Consider the following 16,513-nt stretch of genomic DNA (forward strand, 5'->3'; position numbering starts at 1 on the left):
CAACAGTGTCCCACAAACAGTTGTGGATTGCGTGACTAAATTTTTTTTATGGGCTTATTACCTCCGGAAATTCGGTTGGTCGGCATTCATCAGTGGAATGGGATTAGAGGAGATAAGGGGAGACCTTGCACCCACACAGATACAGTTTAAGTTCATAGGAGACTTGGTCTGCTTATGTGAGCTCTGGGCATTTAGCAATTTATATAAATTGACCTGAAAATCTTATCGTTATCTTCAAAGTTTTAATAACATGTAAATACCAAAGACATTGTAGGGCAGCATGACACTTCTTGGAATCCTGTAGCTCAGTGATTAGAGCATTCGCCTCGCAAGCAAGGGACCTGGGTTCAATTCCTGGCAGGGCGAAATCTTGGGCAAGTTTCCTTACTCCACACATCTGTTTACCTAGCAGTAAGCAGAAAACCAGTTGTTGTCAATTAGCGGATCGCTTTTCCTTCAAAAAAATATAAATCGGTCATTTCAATGCATGACTGTTTGTAGGACACTGCTTTGCGTAATTGGCTGCCGCTTTTCATCCACAAAACTTACAGTCTCTTCACTTTACAGTGTATTCTGTGAAGTGCTTTGAGACGTCTCGAAGATGTGATAAAACCTTATATCAAATGCAAGGATTATTATTATTATTCCTCCCCAGAGTCTCATTGGTGTTGCAGATTCTGTATTTTGGCACAATCTAGGTTGGTTCATCCTTTTGTGGCTCATAACCTGGGCCAATAGAAAAGTGCAGTTGCACCTTTCCCGCTATAACATCCCCCGTCTGTTACAAACCCACCATAAATGTAGTTTCTGGCTTGTGGGCCACTCGTGCTGTTTACCTGAAATCACTGTGGGTGGAGAGGCTCCAGACAAACACTTTAGGCTACACTCAGAGGCCCTGCTGTTGTGATTGTCTGTGCGTGTGTCTCTATGTGAGTGTGTCTTTGTCTCTTCGTGTGTTTATGAGCGTCTCTGTGTGAATGCGTGTCTCTCTTTGTGTCTATGAGTGTGTGTGTTTCTCACGCTGTGAGAATGTGTCTATCTGTGTCTGTGTGTGTGTGCCTCGCTGTATCTGTGTGTGTCTCTCTCTGTGTCTATGTGTGCCTCTGTGTCTGTGTGTCTCTCTCTGTGTCTGAGTGTGTGTGTCTCTGGGTCTGTGTGTGTGTCTCTCTCTGTGTCTCTGAATGTGTGTGTCTCCCTCTGTTTGTGAACGTGTGTGTCTCTCTCTGTGTCTGAGTGTGTGTGTCTCTGGGTCTGTGTGTGTGTCTCTCTCTGTGTCTCTGAATGTGTGTGTCTCCCTCTGTTTGTGAACGTGTGTGTCTCTTTCTGTGTCTCTGAGTGTGTGTGTCTCTGTGTCTGAGTGTGTGTGTCTCTGTGTCTGTGAGTGTGTGTGTGTCCATGTCTGAGTGTGTGTCTCTCTCTCTGTGTCTGTGAGTTTGTGTCTCTCTCTCTGTGTCTGAGTATGTGTGTCTCTGTGTCTGTTAGTGTGTGTGTCTCTGTGTCTATCTCTGTGAGTGTGTCTCTTTCTGTGTCTGTGAGTGTGTGTGCGTCGCTCTGTGTCTGAGCGTCTCTTGTGTCTGTGTGCAGTGCCGGCCCTGAGAGGCAGGAGGTAGTGAGCTCCTGCAGCCTTGCTGGTGTCCCCCACCCAAAAAAAGCCACCCAGTTTTTGTTAAAGAAGCAATTGATAATTTTTTTTGCAACAATCTAATATGTGTAATTTCCTTATGTTTAGTTTTTATCAATATAGTGAAAAAATGTAGCAGGAAAATGTACCTCAATAGCACCATTCAACCCCCGCAATTTCCCCGCAAAATTCAGCAAAGCCCTCCACAATGTCCCACAAGATTTGTAAAGCACTCTGCAATTTTTTGCAAAAATATCCATACCTTTCTGTTGGCTCAGCTCATAACACTTCTCTAACACCCACACGCTGAAGCACTGATGGCCGGCCTACGATGTTAAACAGGCAAATATTCGTAAACTAGCTAAACCAAGAAATGTTTGGTATTTAGAAGCAGAGGTTCAGCTGCCTCCATCATTAAAGGGATCACAGTGAAAGTCATCTATCAACGTAAGAAATAGTGATTTGTGCTTCATAACACATCTATCTGCCCATTGATCAAGGTAAACTTCATGATTTAGAAGAGCACAGATCAAGAATCAGGACCCAGTCCATCGCCAGTACATTGGACAGCAGTCAGAAAGAGAATTGCAAAGATAGATCATTGAGATTTGTCATACGATTTGCCTGCTGCAGTCACACTGAGTTAATAAACTTTCAAAGTTTGTGTTACAAGAAGCTACAATTGGCTGGTGCATTAGTTGTTGTGCATTAATCTGGTAGTAAAATACAAATGTAATCAATATAAAATGCATTTCAACAAACCAAATGTGGTTTTGTTGGTTCCATCCATATATATTTCACGTGTGTTACAGAGCTGTCTACCTTTCCTTGATATGTGAACTTTGAGTACATATTGCATATGTCCCTAACTCTAGCTTGTGACCTCTCGTCTCCTGGGAGAGGAGGGTGATAATCCATTAGAAGCAAAATTGTGGGAGGGATTGGCCCAATAATGATTGCAGCAGACAGCACACCATCTCTGCAGAAGTTACCAGTGTAGACATTGTTTATGATCCAGACTGAGGAAACTGGAATCTGTGAGACATTCAACAACAGGCCCATTTTTTTGCATGTCATGATCCCAAGCCACAGTATCATTCCATTGCTGAATGTGGCCTATGTTAGAATAGATCCCTGAATTTCAAAACTCCTAAAACCCTTGATTGGGTCTACCAATTGACATATACCCATGTTCAGATAGGGTCCTTATGTAGTTAACCACCAATAAAAGGACCCCAGGTAATTGTATAATCCCTTTCATTTGTTAATTACATAATTAAGGCCACCCGCATGTGTTTGAACAAGTTTAGCTAAACCTGCAATTTACACGCCAGTATTGTCTTTTCTAAGCTTTGACCCAAGGAGATGAACCCAGTCTTTATAGTATCTCTTGTCAATGTCAGGTAATCAGCTACTTGAGTGAGTACTGTCTGTGCCCACACATGCCAAATGACTATGTCAGTGAGGTGTCTATGGCACACAATGTTTCACTGCGCTCCTAGAACCACTGGGAATACTGTCATATATCTCAGTGGACTCAATTTAATGTAGATGAGCAGATACATCACTTGGCAATGGAATATTTCCCACTTGTCCCACAATAACTCTGAAAGCTAGCATATTAATGTGCACGGTGGACATGCAGAGGAAAGCTTACCAGGGTCTCATAATGGCAAGCTATGTGTTTTAAGATGAGTTATTTCCCAAACAATACAATGTTACATTTTGGAATTCCTAATGCTTTAGTTTCTGCGAACCCTGTATTCTCTGAGCAAAGACAAGCTGGGTGCGTTCATCTGGTAAGAACGAGCAAAGTTAAACTGCTTCTGTGAGTTACGAGCAGCTCAAACTGAAGACTCTTAAGCACTGCCAAGGGATTTCTGTGAGTGCTCTCAGATGACCCATCGTAAAAGTCACTCCAAAAACTACAATGACTGCATTTAACATTGCAAAGGGATTTCAGCCTGTGCTATTGGCTGACCTATCATAAATGTCACCCCCAAAACTACAAAGTCTGCAAAAAAGACTATTTCGCAAATTGTCATTACACTGGGTTGAAACACAATTGGTGTCACTTCACATTTACTGCTACAGGAATTAATTATAAAACATTCTCTCCCAAGAAGAATTGTCTGACAAATGCTCAAATGTACCCACTTCCACACATGTATAGCCAACAAAATTGTAGGTTTACTGGGTGAAAAGAGGACAGTTAATATAAATTTCATAATACGAAAGTGGGAATATTTTATAAAATACAAATATAAATGGGCCCTTTTGTAACATGTTGAAACACTAAAATGCACTTTTTGTCAGCAGTAACAAGTCAATACTGTTAAATGTAATAATGATTCATAGGCAAAAGTGACAGCCATTTGAGCCAGCATATTTCACAGTCAACTATGAGGTGAATGACCATTAATCTGGAGAATTGTTGCCCAAGATATCGGGAGAAATTCCCTTCTCTTTCCAAATAGTGTCATGGGATATATCCAACTGAATATGCAAATGCAAGATGAGTTAACATCTAATCTGAAAAACAGCACCTGCAAAAATGGAACACTCTCCCAACACTGCACCAGAGTGGCTGTCTAAGACTATGATTTCAAGCCCTGACATGGGACTTGAATCTACAACTTTCTGACTGAGCCTCAGGTGAGAGTGCTACCAGCTGATCCAAACTAGCAGGGTACACCTTAGAAGACTAGATATGCCACATCCACTGTTTAGAAATCAGCTGGCCTATGCCTAAGCTTCAAGAGCTTTAGAATCTACAATAAGCACTTTTCAAATGTAGCGGAGAGGATTACAGTGAGTTCCCAAAAGGTGCTTGCATCCCTGAATGCAAACAAATTAGAATTACAGTGAGCCTGTGAAAGCCAATGATTATCCATCCACAGTTGCAGTTACTCTCAAGGCATAAGACGTGTCATGTGTTAACTGTTTATTTAATACAACCATAATAACTTGCATTTATATAGTGCCCTTTACTGGGGGTAACATCTCAGAGCGCTAATAGGGTCCCATGTTTACATTGCAGATTGACAATGACAATCACAGCACAAATGAACATGCTGAGAAGGTGCATTACACAAACTGGAAGGTAAGTTAAAAGAAAAGGTCTGGGCAAAGATTGCTTGTTGGGGTGACAAGCTGGTTGTTGTAGAATTTCTGATGCTTTAGAGGAAGGAACTAGTGTTCCTGTTTATTTCATCATTAAAAATCTTTCTCAAGCTGAAGCCATAAACTGGCTTCAGCTAGTTCATTTTCTGAATGAGTGTTCATTTTCAAAAATCTATTTTAAGACAAATTATTTCCTAAGCAAGTATGGTTCAACCTGTGAGGCTGGGAGAAGATAGCAGCTGCTTGACTTCTTTCTGTAGAGAGTTCTGATGTGCATTGCTTTAATGACTGTGACTCATTCAGATATCTGAAGGATATTACAATAAATCCGCTCTTCACATCATCATTGCATAAGCTATGTGCGTCTTTGTGCCATCAAACACTTGAATAGGCGTTCCTTATCTTTGTACCCAACAACACAAGTAGAGTATCCCAGTACACTTTGCCACTTGCATCTAGCTTCTAATCGTAGATGGTACTATATCAGCATGGTGCTCATCTAACAACTGCGCCCCGGAATGGTAATGATTCATTTCAGTGTTAACACTGCAACAGAAATGCTCCACTGAGGGACATTAAGAATATACCAGTAACAAGTCAGCAATTCTCTGCAATAACATCATGAAGTGCATGATTGGAGATTTCAAACACCATAGAACTAAATCTGGCTGTGAGAATTAGCCATAGAACTAAATCTACCTGATCTAACATTTAGTCTGCAAATAACACTCTCAAATGCTCAGATTAGAATAGCAGCGAGGAATATATTTCTCTTTGTGAATGCACAAAGAAATATATTGCTGTGTTGTCAATTTCTCACCTTGATACCTCCACACTTAGAGCAGTAAGCGTATCCTTTAAGTACCTTAAACTAATTAATTCTGTCGGCATAGACATTACATCAGCATTTTGTCACTGATGGTCTTCCTAAGCAGCTCTACAGCAATGTAACAATGGCATCAGAACTTCTTAGCCACTGTAACAGAAGCTACTGTAGCAGTAATGATCCCACATTCCACGAGCCATGTCTCTTTCAGCATCCTTCAGTGCCCGAAGACTACTAGACAACCATCCAGACAATCATCTGCTCTTTGTCACATTCAATGGGATCTTAACAGAACAAGGGCAGAAACTTTGACGTACTCTTCAAACTAAAAAGGTCAGAACTAAGGTATTTTCAAATTACGATTGAATTAAAGAATTTTCCACAATTAATACCAATTTTAAACTTCAGGTCCAAATGGTTTTACAGACTGAGATTAGTGGAATTTCAGTTTTTTTGGTGGGGCCGATTCCTGGCAGGGTGAAACCTTAGGCAAGTTTCCTTAGACCCACCAGCTCGGAGTCTGGCTCCACCACTCTTAAGCACTCTGAGACTCTACCCTGCGTGGAGCACCTGATATAAGTTCAAGGTTGTTGTTGTATATTCTGTGAAGCACTTTGAGACATCTAGAAGACGTGATAAGGCGATTTATCAAATGCAAGGATTATTATTATTTGGTACTTACCATATCCTTCCTGGGGATTGTAATTTGTCTTCTGATATTCAGTCAAACATCTGGCCTTGTATACATGTTACAGTAATTCCAACATTAATAATTTAATCAAATACTAAAAAGTAACTAAAAAGATTTGAGTTGACTGCTCTAAATGTGCACTAATGTCCTGTAATATTTGATGGATATGTGCCACTGCATTTCGCTGTTTAGAATCTTGTGTGACTTCCAATTTGCCTATGACTATTTTGTTTTACCTGGGCTAATTGAGTTAACTTGATGTCAAGCGCAGCTTGGTTACATTGTGCCAGGGAACATGTTGTCTCATATAACCTGTGCTTGTGGCTAGGGTTTTAATATTACTCAGCTGACTCCTCGTGGGGAATCTGGTTCACATATTTCCACCTTAAGACATATGTCTGATTCCTGATAGTTGACCCATGGAACAGCACTGAGCTGTTGATGTGAAGGAGTATCCAGGTCTGCATTGCTGGTCACTTATTATACCAGCTGGAAGCACACACAACAATGCTTCTCTGAAAGGGGACCTCCAGACAAGGAAAACAATTGATGAAAGTCAAACTAAGATACAGGCAAAGGCTGAATCTTCCCAGTGTTGCTGAAAAGATAAATTAATTTCTCCTCAGTTTTGTGCATCTGTTCTTCACAGTTTAACTGAATAACAACAACAACTTTGTAGCATTTATAGAGCGACCTTCATGTGGGGTAGCGTCCCAAAGCGCTTAAATGGTGGTAAGCTTCAGTAAAAAGGTGCTTCACCAATGTGACTTGCTTCATTTCAATTCTGACTCACTCAAGCGTCCCCATTTGCAACTACAAAGCAAATTGCCACCATCAGGAACCTGCAGTAAATGTACTTTCACACAACTAAATACAGCATTATTTTACAATCTCCCAGCTTCTGGTCTTTGTGCCAAAATGCTAAATACCAACTCAACAACAACAACAAAATTACATTTGTATAGCGCCTTTCACGTCGGGAGGATGTTCCAAGGCGTCTCAGACCTGAAATTCCATCTAGTCTTAACCCGTAACACCATTTGTCATCAAATTTAAGATCATCTTCCTTAAACTTTCTTAAATTCACTTTTAATTGTGCCAATGATAAGCAAAACATTGGCCTATTTTGATCACCAAACCTTTGTTGAGGACAGTGTTCAAGTTTAGAACTCAGTTATTCATCAACCTCACACACCATATGCAATGTTCCCCTTTTATGTTGCTGGCCAGTAATGTAAATTATACAGATCCTGTCAGTTATTAAAACCAGAACTAGGTAATGCTTTTCAGTCCTAGTCATTCTGTAGCTAGGTTGTGGTTCCCTATACCACTATAAGCTTAAACAGATTCCAGACCATCAGTCTATCACTCTTACAAGGCACTGGACTGTGAAAGGGTTGCAACCAAGCTAGGGATTGGAAACAAGAGGGGTGGAGGGCAAGGGGGCTAGATGGCAAGGGAGGTGAAGGTGGAAGGATGACTGAAGGCATGGTCAAAGAGGAAGGTCTTGAGATGGGCCTTGAAGGAGGCAAGGGAGGGGGAAGATGGACGGTCTCCGGAAGGGAGTTTCAGAGGATGAGACAGAAAGGCTGAAGGTCCAACTGCCGATGTTGGACCAGGCAAGGGACATGAAGCAGGCCCACCGAGCGGGGGGAGTGGGCAGGTTGGTAACATAGGTGGCAGAGGATCAAGACATGGATGGCTTTAAAAGTGAGAACAAGGATCTTGAACTCAATCCTCGGGATGGGAAATTAATGAAACATGGCGAGGATGGGAGTGATCAGTTTACAAAGTCTCCAGCTTCATGCCCAGTCATGGTTTTGGTTAGTCTCTACCTTACTTTTCCTTCTAACTAAAAGAACCTGAGAGCCTTGGTCAGTCACAGCCACTCAGCCCGAACACACTAATGTATTCTCAATTTTGTCAACCACTAATCTCGCTCTCATACACAATCCCAGCCACTGTGAATCAGCTGTGTTTTCTGTGAGCTATTGAGCCTGCACCTCCTTTGAAAGGAGGATGCCCAAAACTGAACAGATCTAGTCACGCCAATATATTTAAGCTTACAACGTCTTTTGACATGCAGTAAAATATCCTTGTGATGCAATGGATTATTTATTATTATTATTTTATTATTATTTAAATAATATTGTTCATAACAACTTGATGTTTTAATTGATGCTGTAATTGATCAATAAACATATCATCCAATTCCTTCTCCATCTTTTTACAGTACAACAACTTTCACTTATATAATATTAATAATCCTTGCATTTGATATAGCGCCTTATCACATCTCAAAGATGTCTCAAAGCGCTTCACAGAATATATTGTAAAGTGGATTGACTGTGTATTTTGTGGGTGAAACGCAGCAGCCAATTGGGCTCAGCATTGTCCCACAGACAGTCGTGGATTGAATGACCAAATTCTTTTTACAAAAGACATGATTTGGAAAGATAAGAAAGTTTCTCCCGTGTGCAAACTAGCTGCCACATTTGGCTACAAGTACACAGTCACCACATTTAACACTAGCTAATCTGAAGCACTTTGATAGGTCCTTTTATGTGATGACACACAATAACAATAGCACCCTTTAGATAGAATGAACATCTAAAAACACTTCACCATGATGATGGGCATTACTAGGCAAGAAGGAGAAGAGGGGAAATTGTAGGGTGTTAACTAAAAACATGTTCCAAGAGGTATCTTTGGGTGGATTTTGAAGGCAAGGAGAGAAAGAGCAAGGTTAAGATATATGGAGGAGAGTTTCAGAGAGCAGAGGCATTATGGCTAAGGGCTGATGATTATACACCCTTCATCATATAAATACAGTTAGTGTTTCCTTTCCAATATGCATTATTTTGCATTAATCTATATTAAATTCAATGTTGATTCTTAGTCCATCTGCTTAATATGCTTAGAAGCAATATGACACAGAGCCACAAAATTAAACCTGACTTTATGAAGAATGTATTCAGTGTCTTAACTTTTGCTGCATTTTGCACATTCTTTCAACATTTTCTTGGCTATCATATCTGACACATTAACCTCACATTGTGAAATATGGTAAATAAGTTCTTTCCATTTTGCATTTCCATTGCAAACATACAAAGATCACTTAGCTTCAAATACAAAGTAAGGTCTATTGTCACCATCTAAAATCCAGCAGCAGTTAGCAAATTTTATCAAAAATCTTTCAGTGCGCATAAAAATTACACCCTGATTTTAATCTGAGATAGCATTCTATAGTGAGAACAAATCAAGCCATTTAACCAGCAAAAAATAGCCTTCTGGTATTTTTGTGCACTTACATTGTCAGGGACAGTATCCCTATTCTTTATCTATATAGATTGACTGTATGGTGAATCAAATTTACACAGTACTTTCTTTTTACTAAATTCAACCGTTTGGTAACAAAGTGACAAGAAAATCAAAGAAAGCAGCAATTACAGGGTGATAAATGTAACATGGGGCAGTGACTGGTGATAATTATCACAAGCTTCGTTTTTCACCCAGACATTGTAAAGAAGAATTAAAATTTTTACTAGGCCTGTCATTTTGAAACAACTCTTGACAGTATTAGTGCCAGTGATGGTTTCTTGTAGAGGTCTGCAGGATTAGTTCTGGAGGATTATTGGCCAGGACACAGGAGATCGAATTATTCCCTCTGCTCTGCTCGAACCATTGTTTATACCAAAGCAAATTACCTAATGCAAAATATTACTTGTTTGCATTAGAATAATTGTTACATTGTGTTTTAATTTACTTATTTAAAAACAGAGTTCTTTCCTACAAGACAGAGATATTGCCTCACTGTTGTCAAGAGTAAAGCAGTGAAGCTCGAACAGCAGTCTTTCTAAATATCCTGGGGCCAATTGATTGTACCGATATTACTCTCAGACCGCCTGCTTACAGTGATAGTGAGGATCTGTTACAGAAAATGCTAGCACATCATAAGTCCGAAGCTGAGTTACAGTAACATCAACTCCTCCAACTCCACTTTACACCCAAGATTAAAGATTTTTAGGGGCCTTTGCAATTTTCTTCAATTGTTTCCATCCATCACATCTTATGTCAGCTTGGTTCAATTAGTAGCACTCTCGTTTCTGAGTCAGATGGTTGTGGGTTGAAATCGTACTTTGAGACCTGAGCTCATAGTTTTGGGAGCATCCAAACTCTAGTGCAGATGGGAGTTTTGCTGTAACCCAGGATGAGGAAAATTTGTTTGCACCAATCAGCTAGAAGGAAAATGATAACAGAATCCTATGGCATTGTTTAGTGAAAGCAGTTGTAAGATTATAATTGTGATGCTTACTGTTTTTAAGGTTTTTAATGAGTCTTTATGTACATTTAGAATGAAACCTTGAACCTTGTATATGATATTAAAAGATCTGTAAATCATATCACCTGTATTGGGTAAAGTCTCTTTCTGGCCAACCTTACACAGTTCAATGTCAAATAAGTGTAAAAATATTGTTTGTGAGGAACAGCAAAATTGACCACACATTGAGAAGCATGCTTGTATTGAATTACTGTTTATAAATGAATGATCTTTTAACATATACTACCTGGTATCTGATAGAATAGAACAGTTTTGAGTAGAAAATAGTTTGGCTTTGTCTGCTAAAGATGGAAGGACAAAATGGTTTAAGGAGGTTTGGTTAAAAGAGGTTTGAGACAATATTGACTTCACCATCAGATATGATATTAAACATTATTGTCTTCCGATGACCTCAAACATTAGAAACATTTCACTATTATTCTAAATGACAGTGATGTTTTGGGTAAAGCACCAAACTTGCGTCTTACAGAATCAATATTTACTTAATGTACATGAGCCAACATTGGCTCTTTGGTGAGCAAAGCACATTACAGAGCCACAAACCTAACCATACCACAAATACCATGTATGAAATGAAATATTCTGAAACAAAAGCAATAAAAAAAAATTGGACTCCCACTCGTAAATTGATAGACATCACTGCATGTTATCTGGCTGGTTCATTAATAGCACCATTCTGTGAGAAAGAAGAAAGCTCTGAAGTAAACCATCATTTAGTTTCACTTTACTTGCTTTGCTAGCCTGTATGTATAGCATTATGTAAGGATCTAATTCACAGCAATTATCAATGGGATTTCTTAATAATAATTCGGAGTTGGAAAAAGGACTCCTTTCACAAACTCAAAATATGTTATGCTGACATATGGGAACCGTGGTCCAGATGTAAATCAGATCAGAATAGAGTTCCTGTGGGTTGGTGTGACGTGCTTCCACTCACCAGAAGGATTCAAGAGTCTTTATTAAAATACCCCATTAATATCCCTGCAATTTAGTATACATTGTGCCATATATTGACAAATTCTAGTAAACAATTCTCCAGATTTACAAAAGGAAGGTCAGAAGGAAGAAGGTAGAAGAATAGATTAAAGAATGGTTAGCAAACCAAAAGCAAAGGATATGAGTTAAGGATATCTTCTCAGGCTGGCATGAGGTTGGAGGTGGTGTTCCACAGGGATCATGTTAGGACCACTGCAGTTCACCATATACATAAATGATTTGGATTCAGGTAGAGGAAGTGTGGTATCAACATTTGCAGATGACTTCAAACTGTGGTTAACAATAAAGGGAATTGCAGAAGAATGCAGGAAGACATAGACAGGTTAGCAGAATGGGGAGACAGATGGCAAACAATGATTAATGCCTCTACCACTCACCCCTCACTAAATTCCTTTGCCCCGATTACTCCCCTCTCCCTCTCAACTACCATCTCCCAGATGAAGACCGGTACCTGCTGCCTCGAACCCCTCCCCACCCAGTTGCTTATAGCATATGAAGACCTTCCTCTTCAACCATGCCTACGGTGACCTCCCCCTCCCCCCAGCTTGGTGCCGTGCTCCACCACGGTCAAGCGCTCTGGGAAGCTACCCTGCGTGAGTGGTGCTGTATAAATTCAAGTTGTTGTTATTGTATATTTGTAGGGTTAAATGCACATGATATAACAACCACAAATATATAATGTAGTTAATGAGATTTCGTGTAACATTTTGTGCTGGTCTTCGGTGAATAAACTATTCCTGTCAAATAAATGTGAAAAGTCAATACAGCAGCATTTAATATTCCCTTGTTAATTTACTGTTGATTTACTGGTGATTTCTGTTGATCTACTCTGAATACTGGCAAACTTGTTCAGGAACAAATAAGGGATTGAATTCTAAGGGAGGCACTGAAATAGTGATTGCAATTTTTCCTACTAATAACGCCAACCAATCTCTTTATCTGAACTCCCACTGAACATGTATTAATCCTTTCAAATGTCTCTAAGAGGAAAAAAGCCATAGATTTCATAGCATTGAATGCCTCTACAATGCTCATAGTCAGTGTAAGTCACAATGCATTTTCTGGTGGAACCACTTACAATGTTAACTTTTAATGGAATGCCTAATTCAGATTCTGCTTGAATAAACTCCTTTAACAAATCTTGTATTCGGAGTTTTAGCAGATGCAGTGACGCAGTGCAGAAATACTTCTGAGGGTATCCAAGATTCAAGTGCATATATGGAGCTTGAAATTTCATGGCCCTTATAGTTTATTATGGGAATTTATAGTTTATAAAGAGATTAAACAAGGAAAAAAACAAGTTAAATTTAAGACATTCACAGCTATGTGATATCTAAACTCTCTGAGTACCAAACATCGAGTGTTATTTTCAAACTATTCACCTTTTGTCCAAGCCTCAGCAATGATAATGATTTTCTGTATATTTTTATTGAAGAGTATTTAAAATCAGATTGAGGATTCTGAACAATGCAAGCAGATCTACAGCACTTTTCAGACCCGTATTTGTACTTAAAATTAGTTATTAATCCCTGCATTTGATATAGCATCCACAGCATCCACAGCATCAAGATGTCTCAAAATGTTTCACATGTGGTTTAGTTACTATGTATTTGTAGACAAACATGGCAACCAATTGATGGTAGAAAACTAGTCAAACAACCATGATCAGCTGGAGGAATGTTGGCCAGTACACCAAGGAGAAATTGACTTCCCTTTTCAAATAATATCATATGATCTTTAACATCAGTCAGAGTTATTGTCTGGAAGATGGAAGGTCTGACAATGCAGTGCTTACCTAACACTGCACCTGAATGCCAGCCCAGACTGTGAACTCAAGTCTCCATGTGGGGCTAAAACCGAGTCACATTCCATCATGGTGAACATAATAATAATAATCCTTGCATTTAATATAGAGCCCTATCACGTCTTCGAGACATCTCAAAACACTTCACAGAGTATACTGTGAAGTGAGTTGACTGTATATTTTGTGGGCTAAACATAGAGTAGTAACAGAAGACTACTGGTCCCTGTATAACTTTACCCTTGGATGTGCGGGACTTTTCAGGGTTATGCGTGTGCCTTCGTCTAAATGATTGTAGAGAGAGATTCTTTGTAATATTTTGGACTATGTTATGACAGTGGGGCCTAAAATGCAATATTCACAACAGGATTTGTAAAAGATTTGTAGGATCTTGGCTGCAGTGTGCCAGGAAAGAGCTTGCTTCGGAGCAGAGTTTCAGCAGGTAATTATGATACAGAGGCAGTTACAGGCAGGATTTAATATTTACGAAGCATCTGCGAATCCTGTTGCGTGAGACCGTTTTCCACTCTTCCAGTATATGATCAACACTCAAAAGGTTACTGATTATAAAAAACAAAATGAAATGGTGATAAATGTGTTAGTAGTACAGGAGGACATTGGATTTCAGATTAGTATCAAGTGTAACTTCTGAGGAATGTTCTGATCGCAGTATTTATTTTCACATCTTAACACAAAGTTCCGATGTCCACCAATGTGTGATCTGTCTAATTCCTCATTTTACATGGCACTATGAGTAGTACAAGGTCTCCTGTGTACATCCATGAGAGACTTTGTCACCATACAATCATTGCACTGTTGTGTCAGTTAACGTTTCATATTGTAGGGTACGTTTTAATATTTTAACAATACTAAAGCCAAATATCTTCTGTGGCAGTGGTGACATCATGATCAGGAAACCTGCAAACTCAATTGAATATTCGTTTGAATGGAGACTGATGTCTTTTAAAATGTTGCCTTTTTTGTTGTTTGCATGGTATTGTTTTGGTTATTTACACCCCACAGGTAGCAGAAACTGTTAAAGGATGTTGTTGTCTAAAAGAGGCCTGATTTATGAAAATGTATCGTCTGTATGAATGTTTATTGTGTGAGTGTGAGAGTATACTCACAAGGGGATAAAACACTAGGTATTTGAGCAGGCAGCAGAGTTGCACCTTTGAGGGCCTTGTAACAAACAAATAGGTTAGCTCGCTCTTCTGCTCAAACCATAAGTGCCAGCATTTTATGTATGATAATTTTGACTTAATTTAAGGCATTGGGGTGTGGACAAAATATATGCTTGTGTCCATTAAATATTTCAAAGTTATTTTGAGAAGTGTGTATTTTAAATTTGTTAATATAAATGGGATACTGGTTTTGACCTCCTGACTCAAGAAGCCCCAGCTCTAATCACTGAAGCATTGGGTATAAAATTCCAAACTCTGTGAACATTTGTCGCCCAACGTTGGGCTTCAGCTATTGACTAAAATACGCAATTTAATAAATAAAATAATAAATAAAATACTATGAAGCTGACCATTATCTAGATAGCAGAAAGAAGGATGAAAAAATTAATAATGGTCGAGACTATGTTGATCAGATAGCAGAGGAAATGGAGATCACTGTCTGTGAAACAGAGACCGAATGGGAGACGGTCAGTTTCAGAAAATGAGGACTGTATCAATGTATTTGGGATTGCGGGAGAAAGGGCAGAGGTCCGATGAACCGGAGGAGTGATAAGTCTCACTCAGATTACAGGGAAATGGACAGCATGCAAAACATTTGGAATAGATTATGCTAAAGCTTGTACACAAAATAGAGCAGAGGACAGGTTAGTCCAAGTGGGACTTCCAACAATAACAACAACAACTCAGATTTACATAGCGCCCTCCACGCTGGACGGCGTCTCAGAGCGCTTCACAGTAACGGATCCCGGGGCCGAGCCAGGGGGAGGGGGAGGAAGATGACCGAAGGCCGCGGTTGAAAAGAAAGGTCTTCAGTCGAGATCTGAAAATAGGAAGAGAGGGGGCAAGGTGAAGAGAGAGAGGGAAGGAGTTCCAGAGCCTCGCGACATAGTGGTTGAAAGCGTGGCCGCCGAGGGTGGAGCGGTGGACTCTGGGGACAAGGAGCAGGCCAGACCCAGTGGAACGAAGGCAACGGGCACTGTTGTGAGGAGAGAGCAGGTCAGAGAGGTAGGGGGTGCAGAGGAATGGAGGCATTTGAAGACAAGGGTGAGGATCTTGAAGTCAATCCTCTCTAGGACAGGCAGCCAGTGCAGTCTGGCAAGGACTAGGGTAATTGGGGAGTGGAGTTTGGTGCGGCTAAGAATGCGGGTGGCAAAGTTTTGTATAACCTGAATTTTATGGATAGTAGTGGAGGAGAGACCGGCAAAGAGGGCATTTGAATAGTCCAGCCGAGAGGTGACAAAGGCATGGACCAGGGTTTCAGCGGCTTTTGGAGTGAGGTATTGGTGGAGATGGACGATGCGTTGGAGGTGGAAGAAAGTGGTGCTGGTGAGGGACCGTATGTGGGGGAGGAAGGATAATTGGGGGTCGAACCTGACGCTTAGGTTGTGTACGGGTTTGGAGAGTTTTAGGGGGAGGTCGGGTAGGTGGAGGAGGTGAGAACCGTGAGATTTTAGATGTTGATGAGAGCCAAAGAGTATGACTTCCATCTTGTCAACATTTAGCTGAAGGAAATTTGCGCTCATCCAGCCCCTGAGGTCTGACAGGCAGGCTGACAAAGTGAGGTGGAAAAGTAGAGTTGGGTGTCGTCTGCATACATGTGGAAGTGTACCCCATGTCTGCAGATGACATCCCCAAGAGGGAGCATATAGATCAGAAAGAGAAGGGGGCCAAGGATGGATCATTGAAGTACCCCGCAGGTAACCGGGCGAGAACGGGAGGAGAATCCATTTGTGGAGATATACTGCGGGTGGTTCATGAGATAGGACTTGAACCAGGCGAGTATGGTCCCACTGAGGTGAATGACGGAGGAAAGGTGGTGGAGGAGGATGGGGTGATCAACTGTGTTGAACGCGGCAGAGAGGTCCAGGAGGACAAGGAGGCTGAGGGAGCCCTGGTCACAGATAGAGAGGATGTCATTTGTGACTTTCA

Source organism: Callorhinchus milii, unplaced genomic scaffold (genome assembly GCF_018977255.1).
Source record: "Callorhinchus milii isolate IMCB2004 unplaced genomic scaffold, IMCB_Cmil_1.0 Scaffold4, whole genome shotgun sequence".
Lineage (NCBI taxonomy): Eukaryota > Metazoa > Chordata > Chondrichthyes > Chimaeriformes > Callorhinchidae > Callorhinchus > Callorhinchus milii.